Raw genomic sequence first — 19,645 nt, 5'->3', positions numbered from 1 at the left:
TAGTACATCCAGATGATTCACACACTTGAAAACCAGTGAACAAACAGCAAGCTGTGAACATGTTGACAAATATATAAAAATGTCCCTGTGTAAGCCTTAGATGAGGGGGAATAAATCACCCATGAGTCTCAGTGAAGGATTCAGGTGCTGAAATCTAGCTATACCCTCTCCCCACGCTGAACCAGAAGATGATGGAAAATCAAACTTAACACCATAAAAGTGGTAAATATCAGGAGTTGGTGTATGGATGTGTCAACTTCTTATGCAATAGTATTATTCTATTTATTTTCTATTTCTTTTTTGCTGTAATAATAAGAACCAAACTAATGAGTAGTCTTCAAGTAGACAGGATTTAAATGATACTAATTATCAAATTTACATACAAGGTGTGTTTCTTTACTGACCATAAAAATATCTTGAGCATAAAAATATTCCACTTCCCCACAGCACCTTTTGGAACTAATTCCTAGATGTTATTAAGCTGATCAGTCATTTGCCTGCTGGGTTTACAGCCACCTGGGAAAGGAAGACATTGCCCTTAGGAATCATGTCATCCTGCGGTGTTTCATATATACGTATCTATGTGTGTGTATATAGATGTGATATATATATATAAATGTCGTTTGTTGCAATGCCTTTTCTTTTTTTCTATTTAGTGGAAATTAGAAACAGATAGAAATTCACTATTGAAACAATGCCAAATGACTAACCTTAGGTATGATTTGCACTTAATTTTTTTTTCCTTGGGTTTATCTTAAGAGAAACAGAGGTATCTATCCATGAACTCTTTGATCATGTGTGTGCACAATATAAGATCTTACTGTGTGTTCATACATATCCATATGCCTATATACTGATATTTGTTATTTTTAGAGTGATTTAACATGAAAAAGAATAAGTCATCTGGGTTTTGCTTATTTTTACTAATAATAGTCACAGATTTAATTAAAAAAAATCCTTTGTTTTTGAACTAAATTAAATCTGCGTTATTTTTAGTTTTGATCTGAATGTCAAAAAATAATTGTGAAAAAAAAGGTTGCACAATAACACAGAAGTATGATGCATTATAAAGGAAAGCACCATACTTTATTCAAACTTCTTATCATATAGAAACATCTGCAGATCCCTGAATTCCACAGAAGGTGGCCTAGCCATTAGGTTTCAGTAGCTGAAAGAACAATAAATCACAGCTTTTACTTTTACAGCCCATTACACCCAAAGGTCTAAAACCTTTCTATGGTTATTTGCAAGGCTGAGAGTACTCCTGCTGCAGAGTCTTATACTTCCCAACTTTCTGTAATTAATAGATGTTATATTGTAGACTGAACAGGAAATTAGAGTAGAAGAGGGGTGTAAAATCAGTATCCACAGAAAGGTTGTACAGGAAGGTTGTGAAAAATAGCTCACTATAGGGCTATGCAGCCTTCCAGTAAACCTATCAGACAAGATAGGTTACATTCTGATTAATGACCGTTAAGGAATCAGTGGATTTTTGTATGTTAGAAAGGGGAAGCACTAACAAAGTTATTAAATGGTGGAAGGGCAAGGGGTAGGGGGCGTAGGGTGGGGAGGCAATAGAGAGGGAATAGGTTTGGGAAGATGTTTGATTGAGACCTACTATAGTTAGCTAGAGAAAATAGTGTGAAAGACATATAGATATTTCTTCCACTTTTGACCTCTCACAGGACAGTTAAGCCCATTTAAAGCTTCAGTCAGTGTAGAAGCACAATATCCTTCAATCCTATCCTTAAATATCCTGACAATTGACTTCCCCTTCTGCATTTATTAAACAAATCTACTACTTCTGATGCAGCACAGTTCAGAAAAATAGCTACCTTTTGCTCACCTGCCTATTCAGTAATTCCACTTTTCTTGCAGTAACTAAATCTGTTCTTCCTCCCACTTCATTTAGCCTTTTCCCTATTATGGCAATGGGCCCACAGTTTCCATCTAACTTGAAAATGTGTCTGGGCAACATCAGCTTCTCTTAGAAATATAATGCCCCCTACACTGCAGTGGAGGAAACTCCAGTCATCTTTTAGACAGCTGAAGTGAGTCACACTATCTGTGTCTATACTGCAGGCTATAGGATCCTGCTGTGCAGCCAAGCTACCTGATGACTGCAAGGCAGATAGCACCATCCTCAGCAAATATAGCTGCCATTAAAATCAAAGACAATCTTGTTCCTAAATATCTCCTGGGAGGCCTTGTACTGTAGGTTGCACTGAAGAATATGCTTGCTATAAAAAACACAAGTATTTCCACTGTGTATGGTGAATTTCAAGACTGTTTTTGAATTCTTAGTGCAATGTTTTCCATTTAGCATCTTTTTCTTCTGCTTTCCTGTTTCAGTCTATTTCCTGGTACTGTACAGTATTCACAGGTGAAGATTAAAAAGGGAATACAAGAAAAAACACAGAAGATAGGTAAACAAGGAAAACTTGAAGGCAAAAAATTGCTCCTCAGTCTCCTTATCAAGTGTACTGATCATGACAGAGGTTGTCATACTTCTGCCCAAGCCCTCAAAAAAAAAAAAAACCAAAACAAAACCCAAAGAAAACCCCCAAAACTGTTTAAACATGACTACTCCATGAGTTAGTAATTTCTTCCATTTCACATTATCCTTTAATTCCTGCTTTGAATTTATCCATATAGGATTCTATCTTATAACACATGATGAAACAGAACCAAGGATATCTACTGATTTATTGTAAGTGTGAAAGCATTTCTGTACTCGTATGAAGGGCAGTAGTTTTGGTCAGCTCAAGAGAAGCTGAGTATAATTCTGACTTTAAATGAAGAAGAAAATGTTTCCACTTAGAAACTAAAAGCCAAATCCTGCAATGGTGAAGAAACTATTACTTACAAGCATAAAGCAAGCAGGCACTAGGGAATGACATATATCACATAGTGAGTGGCAGGTTATGATCCTCAGAGTGATTTTCAGCCTGTTCACTGTAGTTAATAGACTTGACCTCTAGAAAAATGTTTACAAGTCTATGAATCTAAGAATTTTTTCCAAACATACCCATGTTATCTGAAGGTCAATAATTAAAAAAAAAAAAAAACATAATTTCTTAATAAATTTTTAGACTGGTAGACAGAAAGAGAAAGTGTTAGCAAAATCTTTACACATATATAGCAACAAGTCCATTTTTAAGTTAAATGATGCCTTGACATTTACAAGTACTTTTGTACTGTCTGCTGACATATACCTTCCTTATGCAAGCTTCAGAAACAGTGGGAATGATCACAGAGTAATCCTTCTTCCCCTCTGCATATAATAACAAAAAAATGCCTTGACTGTAGTATATGTAACACCTAGCACTGGTCTTGTCTGCAGTGTATCACAATTTTTTCACAACAGATGTAAATGTCCATTTTCCAGAAGGGAAAGCATGGAGAGATGAACTGGCAAGTGAAAGGTCAAAAGCAGCCAATGCCAGTAAAGATGAAGGCTATAAGTATTTCCAGCAAACTGTAGAGTTCCATAATGGAAGAACCCAATGGCTCACATGCAGATTTTGAAAGAACAAAATTCTACATCAGGAGATAATTCCTAGCCTTATACATGAAGCTTTGAGGACACATGCTCAGCTCTAAAAGACGGCCATTTGCCCAGTGGGCAGGTGTAATATTACCCGGTGCAGAGGTGTAACATTTCGTTTCTGATTTCTGTTTCTCTAGCATCAGCAGAGAAGCTTGTAGAAGGTTAATAACATAGTGCTGTGTGTGTTAGTTTGGGATTTTGCTCATATCATAACTAATGCTATAACTTTGTGATGTCAGCAGCCAGAATGATAGCCTGGTTAGAGAGGGGAAAATCAGTAACACAAGAAAACACGTCAGTCTGGGAACTGTGAGCTTTGGAACCAGGCCTTGGGACCAGAAACATCCTTGAAAATCCTCTTTGAAGTACAGGTGGGGAACCTAGAAACTGATGATATCCATGAGGACAATCAGGGGACTGGAGCAACTCCCGTATGAAGAGAGGCTGAGAAAGATGGGGCTGTTCAGCCTGGAGAAGAGAAGGCTGCTTGGAGACCTCATAGCAGCCTTCCAGTATCTGGAGGGGGCCTATAAGAATGCTGAGGAGGGACTCTTCATTAGGGACTGTAGTGATAGGGCAAGGGGTAATGGGTTAAAATTTAAACAGGGGAAGTTTAGATTGCATATAAGGAAGATATTTTTTACTGTTAGGGTGGTGAGGTACTGGAATGGGTTCCCCAAGGAAGTTGTGAATGCTCCATCCCTGGCAGTGTTCAAGGTCAGGTTGGACAGAGCCTTGGGTGAGATGATTTAGTGTGAGGTGTCCCTGCTGACGGCAGGGGGGTTGGAACCCAATGATCTTAAGGTCCTTTCCAACCCAAATCTTTCTATGATTCTATGAAAAGGGCTTAGTTTTTATCCAAAATGAAGCCTCTATCCCTGAGAACTTCCTATGTTGTATGTGCTTTTACTTTCCTAAAGAAGTTGAACTCCATACAAACTTTCTATGAGATCTTGGTCTCTCACTGGGGCTGCCCAGCTGACTCCAGCCTCCTGATATGCATCATTTTTAAAGTGAGACTTTGTCTGCTACCTTATTGGTCCCACTTTGGGCCCTCTTTTGGGGTTCTTTCAGTTTGTACTTCCACCTCTGGGATGACTGGGCCCCATTCAATGGTTGGTTTATCCTTCACTTTGGGATTGTCCTTTCAAAAATACCACTTGAGACTGGTATTACATAATCATGTAAATAGTCTATCATAAGCACCTGCTGTTGTATTAGTAATGTTACGTCTCTAATGATAAATTTGTATTAACCTGTAATAGGTATTGCTTGTTATTATATTGATTGTTGCTGTTTGATTGGTTGCTGCTGCTGTTATTGACTACTGCCATATTATTGATACTATGCTATTGACTGCTGATAGTGATTTGTAATACCTGGAGATAGATATATAGACACACACTTTATTAATCATTTGTACAAAAAGCCTCCATCTTTTTGTGCATTACAGGATCCCACAAACCCATGGTAGCAATCTGTATACACACACAGGCTGGCTAACCCTTTAGGTCATGACACTTAGCTACTGAGTTTACTCTTACATTTTTTTCGTTCATGTTGTCTTGCACAGTGTAATTTCCTCTAAGTGCCCTGCCATGCAGCTAGGCTTGCTGCAATGCAATAAAATACAGGCACATTGATGGGGGAAGGAAACTGTGAGCAAGTTCATTGTCTAAAGGTGTTATCAAATTCCACTCCAAATTGATCTTCATGTTTACAAACAGGTGTGTATGGCTGAACCTTTCTATCAGAGAGGATGCTTCTTCTGGAACTGCTGCTGCATCACTGTCAACAAAATAATACCTTTTGGAAACAGCACACTACCATTGCTGGTTGTCAGTGCAAGTAATCATCTCATGATAAACTCTGAGCAAAACTTCTGTTATATCTGTTTGCTTGGTTTCTTTTTAATTGTGTCAAAGTACTTATTTTCAAGTCTCATTAACAGGGTGCTTTCTTTCACCTTTGTAACCACAGACGATTTTTCACAGATTTATGTCACTTTCTAGGAGGAAAGAAAGGATTATAACTAATTTTTCATTTTTTTTTGACCCACAAGGTACCCAATAACATGGATCAGTGTGCAGTGAAGACTGACTGAATCTTGTTTATCCTAAGTCCTGGCAAATAGCCACAGTCTAGCAAACTGAGACTAATCTTTAGCTGGGTTATTTCCATCTGATGTTGTTTGTAATGCTTTTCCACTATGTGCAACTTAATAATAATAACATGGGTGAGTAAATGTCTCATTATATAACACAAGTAATCCTAAAAAATTACATAAACATTTCCAATCAACAGACCTTGTGAAATCTATTCTTTTTTATTTGCAGATAGGGAAATCAGGGAGCAGTATTTTTTAAGGCAATATCTTTTTAAAAAGATACTTGAAATCATATGGGTTTTTAAAATGTTGACTTTGAATCACTTTAATGCTATCCTGATTTGTGAATATGTCAAATACCTGTGGCTCTCACTGCCTTCACTCTCACACTGCTGTTCTGCGTTGAGTGCCTCTCACAACTAAACTCTGTGGTAGGTAACAAAATGAAGACACTCAAACTTTTTGCAGATCCTTGTAAATTTGGACCTCCTAAGTGATATATACAAACTCAAACAGTGAGTCACTGTTTACACAGTAAAAGAAATTAAGTCTCTTGCCTGTCCATATACTTTACTTTGGAAACATGCAGGTTCTCGGATAGCAGAGTTACTCTAATTAGAGAAGAATGGTCTATTAAAGCTACAAGGAAAATAGCATTACTTAATCAGTCACTACAAGAGAACAAGTAATGCAGGAGTAAAGATAAGACAATACACAGTGCCTGTAACTAAAAAAACACAGTAAGAACAAAAGGTAACTTAACTGTTTTCATAGAATCATAGAATAGTTAGGATTGGAAAGGACCTCAAGATCATCTAGTTCCAACCCCCCTGCCATGGGCAGGGACACCTCACACTAAACCATGCCACCCAAGGCTTCATCCAACCTGGTCTTGAACACTGCCAGTACTGAGGTGTAGCATCATGATAACTGCAGAGCAAAGAGGGCTCAGCTGCCAATAGTGGCTACTGTGTCTTTGCTATGTCATCCAGAACGTTTTCTGCTCAAGCTAAAAAGTAAGTTACGGCGGGAACTGACACACAGATGCCACAGTTCTGCGCAAATTAAGTATAGGTGGGGTGAATAAGATAAAAATCAGGGATACAAGGCCAGTCAACTTAAGGAAACTCAGCAGAGTACATTTCTTTGTTTATGAAAAGGATGTTCAGGGGATAGATATGTACTTTGACTGCTCTAAACAGTAAAATTCCTTTCTAAAAATATCAGTTCAGTTAAAGCCATCTTGAAATTGCATTAGACAAAGTGTGCTGGTCCATACCAGAGAAACTGTATCTGTTTGGATCAGATCCCAGGTTATAACTATTAAAGGACGTATACTGAAGACATTCATTTGGATTAAAAATGTTACAACACACATGAATGTCTGCACATATATATTCCTTTTATTGCTTCCTTATTAGGAACCCAGTTGATTGGACTAATGACTGAAGTCCCCTCCATCACCCTGAGACCATTAGGTGCGCACAGTTGTCCTCTTGCCCTCCTTCCCACATTGCCTGGTGCTTCAAATGTCAGTTAGGGTGCAACTAGCACAACTGTCTGTCCCAGAAACCCCACTAGACCTTTCTTTCTCCTTATTGCTGGTGTTCTTAATATCTTCCTTTCTACTTTCCTCCCCTTTCATTTGCCCTTTTCTTGCTTCTTCATCAATCTTAGAAGTTTACCTCTGATAAAAAGTTAAGGTAAAATGGGGGGGGGATGGACTACTGCTATGCCTGATAATATTTCTTTACAGATTCATATGGCTGTGTATGGCTCAGCTAAGTACATGCCAGCATTTTTTTATTATTATTATGTATTTTATTTTATTTTTTAAAACACTCTCAGTGGTTTCCAAATCAATAATGCTCTTCTTACTAGTTCTGGAACATTCTTGAATATTCAGACTGGTTTGGTATGTTAATGAAAATGTCATGATGCTACCAGTCCATGGAGAAATAGGATCAAGTAAAAAGGCCTCACTAGCTCGTCTTGGTGACATGAGTCATAACATTGTTTATAATATTAATCTGCTAGCTACATATAAACCACTCAGGGAACTAAAGGCCAGTCAGCCTCACCTAGATCTCTTGGAAGACAATGAAATAACTAATGCTGGAAGCCATTTCCAGGTACATGAAGGACTAGAAAATCATCAGGAATAGTCAGCTTAACTTCACCAAAGGGAGGTTGTGTTAGACCAAACCACTAAACCTCTATAATGAAATGACTGGCTTGATAGAGGTGGGGAGAGCAGTGGATATTTTCTACCTGGACATCAGTAACACGTTTGACAATATCTCCCATAAGATCCTCACAGACAAGCTCTTGAGCAGACATTCAGGTGGACTGAAAACTGGCTGAATGGCCAAGCCCAGAGGATGGTGATCAATATCGTACTATCTAGTTGGATGAAGGTGAGAAACTGGCAGTGGACCTAGCAGTCAGTAGTGGGTCCAGTCTATTTTAACACCTTCATTAATGATTTGTATGATGGGGCAGAGTGTACTTTCAGCAAGTTTGCAGATGACACAATACCAAGATGCGTGGCTGATACACCAGAGGGTCATGCTGCCATCCTGAGGGACTTTTAAAGGTTGGAGAAATGGTCTGACCTCATGAAGTTCATAAACCTCATGAAGTTCAAGAAGAGGATGTGCCGAGTCCTGTATCTGGGGAGGAACAACCCCAGGCACCAACAAATGATGGGGACTGCCCAGCTGTAGAGCAGCTTGGCAGAAAAGGACCTGGAGGTCCTGGTGGACACCAGGATTATCATAAGCCAGCAACAGGTCCTTATAACAAAGAAAGCCAATGGTATCCTGGACCGCATTAGACAAATTATTGCCAACAGGTGGAGGGAGGTCTTTTATAGTGTATTAGAAACCTTACTGCAATTTAGCCAAGTGTATTTTTCAGTATTTCTTGAGTTGTGCTTTAACGGACTCACTGGCAGGGTAGCCTGAGAAGTCGAAAAGACCTTGACTATGTGTAAGCAGTGCCCAGCAATAACTAAACCATCCCTGTGTTATCAAAACTGTTCATCAAAAATCCAAAGTTTAGCACTATACCAGCTAGTATGAAGAAATAAAACTCTATCCCAGCCCAAACCCACTACAATCAGTTAACCCAATATGTTTTTCTTAGGCTTCCGTATGGTTAACAAAGTAGGGAGTAATTTACAATGGGAACTAGTGCAGCTCAGTACAATAAGATCAGTATAAGAAAGTGTTAGTTGAGTTCCCTACATGAATATGAATAGCCATTTATGGTGCATGGTGTTTATCACGGAGTAGGCTAGTCTGTCCTGCACATCCCTACCACACATGTGCTTTGAAGCTCTTCAAAAGACTGCCTGCTGGCCCTTGTGTTCCCATTATGAGCTAGAGAGTCTCTGCTGCACTCCTGGAGTGGAATTCCCATTCTATGTCATTAAAAAGAAATCTCTTTGGTATATATCAAAACTGCATTGTAAAACACAGAGACAGACACAGAGAAGAAGGATAGGCAGAGTATTTTGTATTTAAATCAAAATTGCACTAGAGCTTTGGATTAAAATACTGATGTGTTCCCTTTTCCCTCTCTTCCTCTTCCCTTTGTTTCTTATTTCCTCTCCCATTTTACCGTTCTCCTCTCCTCAACAGGGGACCTCTCATGATTGATTGACATTTCCTGGAGAATTATCTCCTGAGTAGAGAGCTGCTAACATAGAACACTGTATCATGTTTAACAATTATCATCAATATTTATAACACTTTTATGTACAACATGTTGAGTCACATTAGCAGACAGGAATGAAACCTACATAGATTCATTGGAAGAATTATGAAGCAGCAGCAGGTCATCAGCTTAAAATTCAAGTTGCATCCCTCTTGAAAAGAATTGCCTCTTTAACTAATTCCTCCTTTTTGAATAACAGACTCACTGGCTTTTTAAAATGTTGTCCTGTTACTCCAGATACATGAATATAAAATTCTCAAAATTTTTATTTTGACTTTGGAAAGGATGAAGAATGGAGAAATAAGTTATATTTTGTTTTGAATATGCTTGAGGGTGGGGTGGGGGAGCTAACATTTAATGTATTTGATTATTGGACCTGGGAAATTTTCTAGTTAGGTTTGGCATGAGAACACTGACAAAAACACTGTAAAACAAAAAGACAATCACATGAAAGGGGTCATAAAGCTGCAACAATTAATACATTTATGTAAGCAATATAAATATTTGCAGCATGTTAACTTCAGTATGTAAAACTGGAATGCATCTGCCCTTAGACAAAATTGTCAGAAGTTACCACAGCAAACTACTGTTTCTTATATCCATTCTTGTCCTTATCTTTTTTAAAGAAAGATAGTGAACCTTCATTTTCTGCATAGCACACACCTTTTTGTTTCTCCTTTGTAAACAAAGAAGCAATTTCCTGTGAAAAATTAAAGTAATTTGAATTTATGTAGGCAATATGTAATAGTTAGAAAGTTAGCAGAGACAGAAGTTTGTTAAGGTGTGTGCTCATACAGGTATAAAGCTAAAAAAATAATTCTATAGTTACTTCTCAACTGAAAATTAGTAATAATAAAAAGAAGGAAAAAAGCTATAATAAAGGATTTTCTGTAGAGGTCTTTCTACAAACCCCAAATAACTATTAATAATCAGAAAAAAATTCAACTTTTCTTGAGAAGACATTTCATCTATACATGCTATGACTTTTCCTGTTAATGAGCATATTTCTAAAAGCACTATCATTTAAATAAACATACTATTTATTATCACAAACAAAAAATATAATATTATATGAATATTCATTATTGCAACAATACATAAAACAGTACTACACAGTTACAAGGTAGCTAACAATAGCTGTGGGCTGAGTCAGTGAATGGTGCTGTGTTCAGAAAGCGATGACCTTTTTCTCGTCTTAAGGAAACATTTTAGTTACAGATTTTAGCAAATAACAACAATTTAATACACACATGCTAAGTTAAATGGAAGTAGTTAACAATTTCAAATACATTCTAAAAGGGCAATTGATTTTGGTATTCCTTTAAAGGCCAATCTAAATTTTTTACTACTTTTTTCTATTAACCCTGCCTGAATTAAGATTTTTTCATTATCCTGGAGCTGAAGTAGTATCAAGATATTCTTCGGATGGAATATAACACAAATGGATGAAAACGTGATTTCCTCAACATTAACCCCATCAGGCTATATTATGATTACTGTGACCTTTGTAATGTGTGAAGAATTGCTCTTTTTTTCTACTTACTGTACTTATATAAATAGAACTAACTGGAATTTGGATATTATCCATATTCAGCACTGCATGTGTACTGTGAACATAAATGTAAATCTACTAGATTTGAAGCATGCATTTTGTTTTGATCAAGCTAGTTCTAATCTGAAAGTATGCTTCTTTAGCCTTGTTACAGACATGAATCATCTTTCACTGTCAGTTGCCATATGTAATTCTCTGAATTCATAATACTTCTCTTTCCTTAGATTCTTTGTGGGCAGAGATGTTAAAAATACATATAGTATCATAAAATTCTTTAATGTTTTACATATGCATCATATGTCTGTTATCTATTTTGTTTCTTTCAGAATGTTCTGAGATTATTTTAAGTAATGGGTTTTTTTTTAATTAATAGCAGACTACTAAAAGATTAAATTTTATATGGCTACACATTCTGAATAAAACATTTCTATATCTAGACAGGTACTCTTAATATTGTATTTAATTTACTACTTTTTATGCATTTATTTCTTCAGCTGTGTTTGAAAGTCAAAAGGAAAGAAAAATAAATTAGATCTCTCAAATTCTGACCCTTCAATCACAGCCAATCAAGGTAAATACTGAATTCCTCTCTTCTGGTAGTAACTGAGTTGAAGCATGGTTTGTAATATGTGCTTCATAGTTTTTTAACTCAGTTTCAAAATACTTCAGAAAAAAAGGAAGTCTTAAATTATTTTCCAGTTAACCAAAACAAATATACCTGGTTATTTTTATGGGAGGTTTTAGAAATGAATATATGTTTAAAGATGGTGACAGCATTATATCCTGACAGATATATATCCTGAGCTCCACTGTGGAAACTGGTCATATGACCATTTTTAGTCTCTAAAGGGAAATACACTTCATTAGAGAAAGCTCAATGTATATATATGATAACAGTTATCTGAAACATAAATTTTGAGGTTTAAGTCCACAGAAAACAAAAATCTCAAGCAGAAAGTCCCTTCTGAGTTTCAAGAAATTATAGGAACATTAACTAAGCTCAGTTTTCAATTAGGTGAAATATTAATAGCCTGTAATACTTATTTTCGTCAATTTTCTTGAAACTGCAGAACTTTGCCTATGGCAGTAAATGTATCAGATTTATGTTAAACGGATTTGCAAAGACAAAGAAAATGCAAGTAGTAGTAGAAAGTCACAGTGTTTAAAGCTGGCAATTGTGAAAACCTAAATATAGACCCAGTGCATTTATCAATGCTAAAACTTCATAGCAAAACAGATGTATTTCTTTCACAATCTTCTATAGTCATCTACCTATTCATAAACCTATTCTCTTCCTCTTTCTTTGTATTTCTCGTAAGACTCTGAACCAGTATTCATTGCCTTATAAAACGACTGTACTGTAAAAGTTTTTGTGGACTCAGCTAATGAACTTATTCCTCTGGAATTTTAATTTCCTTTAGTATTTTCAGAAATAACCTAGAATTCCACTGCAGTACGTGTTTTCAGACAAAAACACTGTCTTGAGGATATTCTTATAAATTGAACAATGATATTGCAAAACAATGTAAAGAAATGGGACTTAAGCACTATTTTAAACAAAAGCATTCTACTAAATTCTGAAACAAAGTAATTTCAGTGTAATTCCTAGAAAGCTACACCAAACAAAGCTGATATTTGAAATGCAAATGATGAGTTTTGGAAATTAAAGCTTTTGGAGTAAGAATCACATCTTAAATTTCCTGTTCTGTCATATAGGCCCTTTGTTAAATCAAGACAGACCTGATATCTATGGACCTATCATCTTTAGCTAGATCCTTGAAATTGCAAAAAACTCACGTGTTGTTAGTATCTACTCTGTTCCAACTTCAAGACCTATTTGGTTGTATCTTGTTAATCCCTAATAGGAGATGGAACAGCTTTGAGAGGCTGAAGTTAGTCCTTGTTTTAGCAGCAGATTGGAAAAGATGATCACCCTTCAAACCTAACTTTTCACCTGACTCTGCTAAACATCTCTGTGGCACTTTTCAATACTTCCAAGTCTTTTACTGGATTTGTATAATACACAAGACATAATTCACAAACTAATCCCATAACATAGATAATCACAAGATCAGGTGAGTTTATCATTATGATGTGATTAAATGACTTGAAATCAGTCTCTGTTTTTTCAACTTGACAGGGCTGCATCAGAAGTGTGACCAGTAGGTCAGAGGAGGTGATTCTAACCCTCTGTTCTGCTCATGAGATCCCACCTGCGTACAGTTCTGGCTTCCCCAGCATAAGAAAGACATAGAACTGTTGGAGCAAGCACAGAGGAGGGCCATGAGGATTTTAAAGGGGCTGGAGCACCTCCTATATGAACACAGGCTAAGAAAATTGGGGCTATTCAGCCTACAGAAGAGAAGGCTGCATGGAGGCCTCAAAGCAGCCTTCTAGTATTTGAAGGAGGCCTACAAGGATGCCAAAGAGGGACTCTTCATTAGGGACTGCAGTGACAGGACAAGGGGTAATGGATTAAAACTTAAAGAGGGGAAAATCAGGTTAGATATAAGGAAGAAGTTCTTTACTGTGAGGATGGTGAGGCACTGGAACAGGTTGTCCAAGGAAGCTGTGATGCTACATCTCTGGAAGTGCTTAAGGCCAGGTTGGACAGAGCATTGGGTGACATGGTCTAGTGGGAGGTGTCCCTGACCATGGCAGGGGGTTGGAACTAGATGACCTTGGGATCCTTTCCAACCCTAATTATCCTATGATTCCCTGATTCTGTGATTCTGAGTTTCTATGACTATATATCAGATTTCTGCAGTAAATTATTTCTTAGCTATATTAAATTATACCTTTTCTGCATGTCAGTAGACATCTTTGGACACAGCCATTAATATTTGTGTGTTAAGGGCTGTAGCATTCCACGATATGTGAGGAAAAATAGTTTTTGAGTTCCAGCTAACTCTTTCTTCTGCTCTCTCAGATATGCTTTGGTCAACAGCTCTATTTTAATTGGTGTTACATATATTCACTGAACTGAATATGGGATAGCAGCAATTACTGGTACTTCAATAATAAAACACAGGTGAAAGCTGAAATGGGTATGTTTAAAAATATATTCTGATTGGATTTCCTGAAAACTAATTGCAAATGGAGTTAGGGAAAAAAATTAATAAAATCACTTTCTTAAATTTTTAAATTCAGGAAAAATAGAAGGATGTTAGCTTCCATACACAATGGAATGTGTTAGTGGCTCCAATCCGAGTTTGAATATAGTCTTATAAAAACAGCAATCATACTTAGTACACATATCTCTAGTATAACTGTGCACTTCATCTTCTTTTTAAAGCACAAGGAAACATGCCTTTTGTTTATGATGAGAAATATGACAGTGTGGCATTTTATTTAACTACAAAGTCTGATGTGTTTAAGATCACAAATTTGGCCTCCAACTTGATAGTTCTGTCTCTTATAATCAATGGTTAGACTCGAGGGCACCAGCTTGGTCATCAAGATCAATATTGGAAAAAAATATAGCTTGTCAAGGCCTCTTGGCCCCTTATTGATTTAAGGAGGGTACTGCAGAGAATTTAATAATGATGTTACAGCTGTTGGACAACAAACGGAAGCTTCTTTCATTGATTTCAGTACCAGCAGATGAATAACACAAAAACACAATTACCCTAGACACTGGAGTAAGACTTGTTACAGAGCTTCTAAAGCATGCATTTGGGAAGTGTGGTGGTTCATGGAAGAACTTCCTGGCAGACTAATTTGGATTCATGTTTGAAAGAATGCAAATTGCTGAAACTGACTCAAGAGGATTTTTAGATTCCTTTAAGAAAGTATAGTGATTTTGCCAACCTGGACAAACCCACCTAGTTCATCTAAGATTATATGAATGGGTATTCGATGTGAAGATGATTCTCTCCCACATTTTCATCCCAGTGTAATGTAATTTTTTTAAAAAAGGTATCTTGAAAAAGACTTCCTTTTTTCCTGGTAACCCTTTCTGTGTTCTGTCTCTTGCAATGCCTCCTCCTCAAACTGAAAATGTCAGGTGTTATTCCAGTACTGTAGTTTTAAACAAATAAACCCCTGCCATTTACTCCTACTCATTGGGAAATTTAAACTATCATGTTTGAACCTTTTTGTAAATAACAATGGGTTTCACAGAGACTAGGAAGGTTGGATCTCTTCATTTACCTTTAGTGCTTAGAAACTGCTTGGAAAGAAAGTTCCCCATGGGTCAAAAAGCACTTCAAAGAGAAAATAAAAAGCCTCTTAAGTTTTATATTTATTTAGAATTTACTCCTTTTTATTATTGTAAGATGAACTAATTAACAGCAGCATGAGTGGTTAAAGAGGATCCCCTTTAGCTCTCTGAAGGAAATAGGAAAAACCCTGCATTTTGTTATGTCATTGTTATTTTCACAGGTAATATTTACCTCAATTGTCATTGTCCTTATACTATGACAAATGGAACTTTTCAAATACTTGGAAATACTTTCTAATATTTTAAAATTATTAATATGTGTAATGCTTTAACTGTAAGAATTTAAATTAGAAGCATAAACTGTGCTATAAAATATGCAAAAATAATTATATTCTCTGAATGCTTGCTATGATCCATGAAAAATTCTGCACCAAAAGAAAGGTAAGGGCAGGAGGAAGGAAGCAGAGGTGTTTTCCTACCTTTATTTTGGAGACAAAAACCTTCCATCTCAGAAACAGAGAACCAAGTTTTCTCTGGTTTTAAAGCAACAGCCACATATTCGTGCCAGTGAACTTGTGGATGGGAATGTATTACTACTAGTTCCCACCTATTGTATCTATTCTCCATCCTCTCAGAAATGCAGAAAACCTCTAAGGACTTGCATTTTGCAAACACCAAAATACTGAGAGCAGCAGAAGCTAAGGCCCAGAGGGGCAGCGAAAGACATACCATAGTCCTGTCAGTCCCTACAGGCAAATTGCAATCAGCAGAAGTTCCCACAAGCTCTCCAAGTCTCTAACCACTACAGTGTGGACTGGAACCACTGCTGGAACATGTTCATAGGAAGCCTTTACTTTTGTAGTGCTCATACCCTTGCCAACAATTTATGTTTAGAACCAGCCTCAATATACTTTCAACGCTATGCTGAGTTTAGTTTTCACTTGTCTATTTCTTATGATGTCACATTGTCATTATGCTTACAAGGTAATATAGCTGGTCACTATTTAGATTATTCTAGAGTTTGCTTTGTTTAATAAGCCATATTCATTTGCTGGAATTTAGAGTTCTATGTGTTATAAAGAGTAAGTTGTGTTTAATTTAGTCACAAAGAACTGAGATACCACTTGGATACCTAGTTCAGCATAGCTTAATCTTACTAAAAAAACAAAAAGGAAAAATTATAGGAATGTGTCTTTCACTCTATTCCTTCCAGCCACAACTGAAAAAGCAACAGCATTTTCCAGCCAACTACTGAATATGACACTTAAGGGTCCCTAATGAATTAATTATCTTCTAGTGGAATTTATTTCTTGTTTTGCTACATGCAATTGTCAACTCAAGGTCTCCACTTACCTCTCTCTACCTTCTATGTCTATTATTCTTTTAAGATGTATTGTTATTGCCTCATGTACCTGGAGGGCAAAACAGAAATCAGGCTTTCATTATACTGAGCATTATGCAATCCAGTAAGGATAGTGTTTGATGAACAACTTAATAGCAGTGCTGGCTTAAGCAGCACTGCATTCCCTCATCCTCCCCTGCTGTATCCCTTGGATGCTCGTCCCGGCCTCTGTTTTGATCACTTGGAAACTGTGAGTGCAGGGAGTGTGCAAACTGGAGATCAACTCTGGCTAAAATAAGCCTATCAACATAAGCCTATCAACGTTCCCACCAAATATAGAACCGTATCAGTATGCCACTGACTGTATAAATTCTGGTATAAGGCAAGGAAAATGGGATGAAATGCTACCCTGACTCTCTTTTTTTTCCTATTTTCTGTGTTGGGCAACATGAATAAGAACATGCAGATGATTTTATGATCTTGATAGATGATTGAAAGTCAGTTGCATCTGACTTTCATCATTAGCTCTCACATTTCCCTGTAATCAATTTCTTTCTTTACTCAACAAGTCAGCCTATCTGCCTATTACAACATTCTCTTATTTATGACAAAGAAGGACAAGTTAGACATGGATTTTCAGTTAGAAATGCAGATGCCATTTCATCATAAAGAAAGAAAAGACAAAGCAGAAGGAGTTAACAAGAACAAAGAATTGTTGAAGACCAAGAAACAAGTCTAGAAAGAAAACTTGTGGAAATACCTGAATATTGATTTTTCTTTCACAACTTTTTGTCTCTCATTTATTACTTACAGCATGTGGCAGATTAATGAGAAACCATATGATTTAAATACTGTGGCTAAATTACAACTAATCTAAAAGCAGGACGAAGAGACAAAATTAAGAAAAATGTACATTAACTATTAAGGAAGAAACTTTTCCAAGCATTAAATGTTTTCCATTATGGAATAATCAATATCTTCTGGGAAGCTGAATATGCTGCTTCTTTGAAGCATTTACATTTTCCTGGGAAAAGCTGTAAAACTATATAGATAATTATGCTACAGTCACAGGTCAATCAATCTAAAAAACCTAAGAAATTAAATATTTATTCTAGGGAACCTAAGAATGACATTCTGAATGCTGCACACACCAGGAAGAAGATTGGAAGATATTCTAAAATTTTATCAGCTATTATTTGTTAATGAGCATATTATGAATTGCTGCTTAATATTAAAACATGAGGATCAACACCAGAAAAATCCCAGAGAAAGTTACTATAGTTTTAATCACATTACTTTTGTAATGGGTATTAATTAGTCTTCAAAATGGTTATTTGTTAGCAAAGCCATCTGTATCCCATTAGATACCATTTTATTGTAACCAATAAAAGCCCACAGATTTTGTACTGACCTGGCAGTCTGGACCTATCAATCTTTGTTTTTGCCTGAGCTTATTTTTTTTACCTTGTTTTAGCTATAACAACAGTGTTCTAGCAGTCAGGTTATTAGTTATTATTGTCTGATTTTTTTAATTGTGAGGTTCACACATCACAAGGCTATAATAAATTCTTGTAGTGAATAAATAATAAACATTAGCCCAGGGAAACATAATTATATCGAGAATAATCAGTCCTGCAAAAGCCTATTGTGTAACTTCAGTAGGCAATGGCTGAAAACAGCCAAACTTAAGATGGAAAGAAATGAAGACAGATCAAACCAAGCAACCTATGTTGTAAAAGTATACTATAAAATAAACAGTAAAGACAGTTTAATAGATAAAGCAAAAGCTGTGCATGCAAGCAAAGCAAAATAAGAAATTAATCCACCATTTCTCAGCAGCAGGAAGGTGTTCAGCCATCTCCAGGAAAGCAGATAGCCATCACACATAATGGTTACTTGGGAAGACCAATACCTTAACTCCAAATGTCCCTCCTGCTTCCTCCTTCTTCCCTCAGCTTTTATTGCTGAGCATGACATCATACAATAAGGGATATCCCTTTAGTCACTTGGGGTCAGGTGTCCTGGCTGTGTCCCCTCCCAAGTGCACCCCCAGCCTACTCGATGGCAGGGCAGTCTGAGAAGCAGAAAAGGCCTTGACTCTGTGTAAGCGCTACTCAGCAGTAACTAAAACATCCCTGTATTGACAACACTGTTTTGGTCACAAATCCAAAACACAGCACCATATGGGCTACTATAAAGAAAATTAACTATATCCAAGGCCAGACCAGTATATATTAAACTGAAATTCAGGAATTTACCATGAAAAAAAATCTAGATTCTTGATTACTAGACTTTAGTTCCACAAAGGAACATCTACACAGGATGAGATCAAAGTTTTATCTAGCTCAGTAAACTGTAGAAAAATAATTCAATAATACAGACTTAGAAATAAGGCAAACCTATTGTAGAATCTTCACAGCTTCCAGGAATCTTTGATGCAGAGATCTTTCATCACAATTTGTCCTTACAATCTGCTACATATGAAAGGCCAAAGTAGACATAAATATTTTATAATATTATCCATAATAAGGGATGAATGTCTGAAGACAGAATGGAAATCAGTACTTGCTTAAAAATAGATCTTCTGCATTGCATCTTCAATGTTTTGCACCTAAGACCACATAATAGCATGTGATGTCATCTTAATGATAGCAATTGCCTTAACACTTAGTGTTAACATATTTGCACAATCACAGCCCAATTCAGCACATATTCATTGCTATTTATCTCCATTCTGTAGTTTCACCTGCTTTTTCTTAGGTATGAATAAATCATTAGAACAGATGGCAAAGGCTTACCAACAAAAGGCACTGTCATTCTCAGCATAAGCCCACCATACTTAGTCAACATTTTTTTGCTAAAGCAAAACAGCACTTCTGTGTTTTGGGAATGTATTCTGCTAGAACTGCTGATAATATTATTTTAACAATTAACTTAAAAGGGAACTATTCACTTATTCCATGGAACTACATCCTTTCACTACAATCTTTAGTTAATTATAGATGGCTTGTTCTGATTGCGTTCATTTCTTTGAAGGGTATGCACACACATACCACACACATACAATTTCATATCCTGTGGTGAGAGAACAGGATTCATTGTAAAGCAGCCAGATCTTGAAGATGAAACATTATTGAAATGCAGTGAGACTATTAGTCAAAGATCTTAGTGATGTATGATTGCTTATGAATGTGTTTAGCTGCAGCTCAGCC

This window comes from Melopsittacus undulatus, chromosome 2 (assembly GCF_012275295.1).
Source record: "Melopsittacus undulatus isolate bMelUnd1 chromosome 2, bMelUnd1.mat.Z, whole genome shotgun sequence".
Lineage (NCBI taxonomy): Eukaryota > Metazoa > Chordata > Aves > Psittaciformes > Psittaculidae > Melopsittacus > Melopsittacus undulatus.
Note: the sequence above shows the minus strand (reverse complement) of the source record.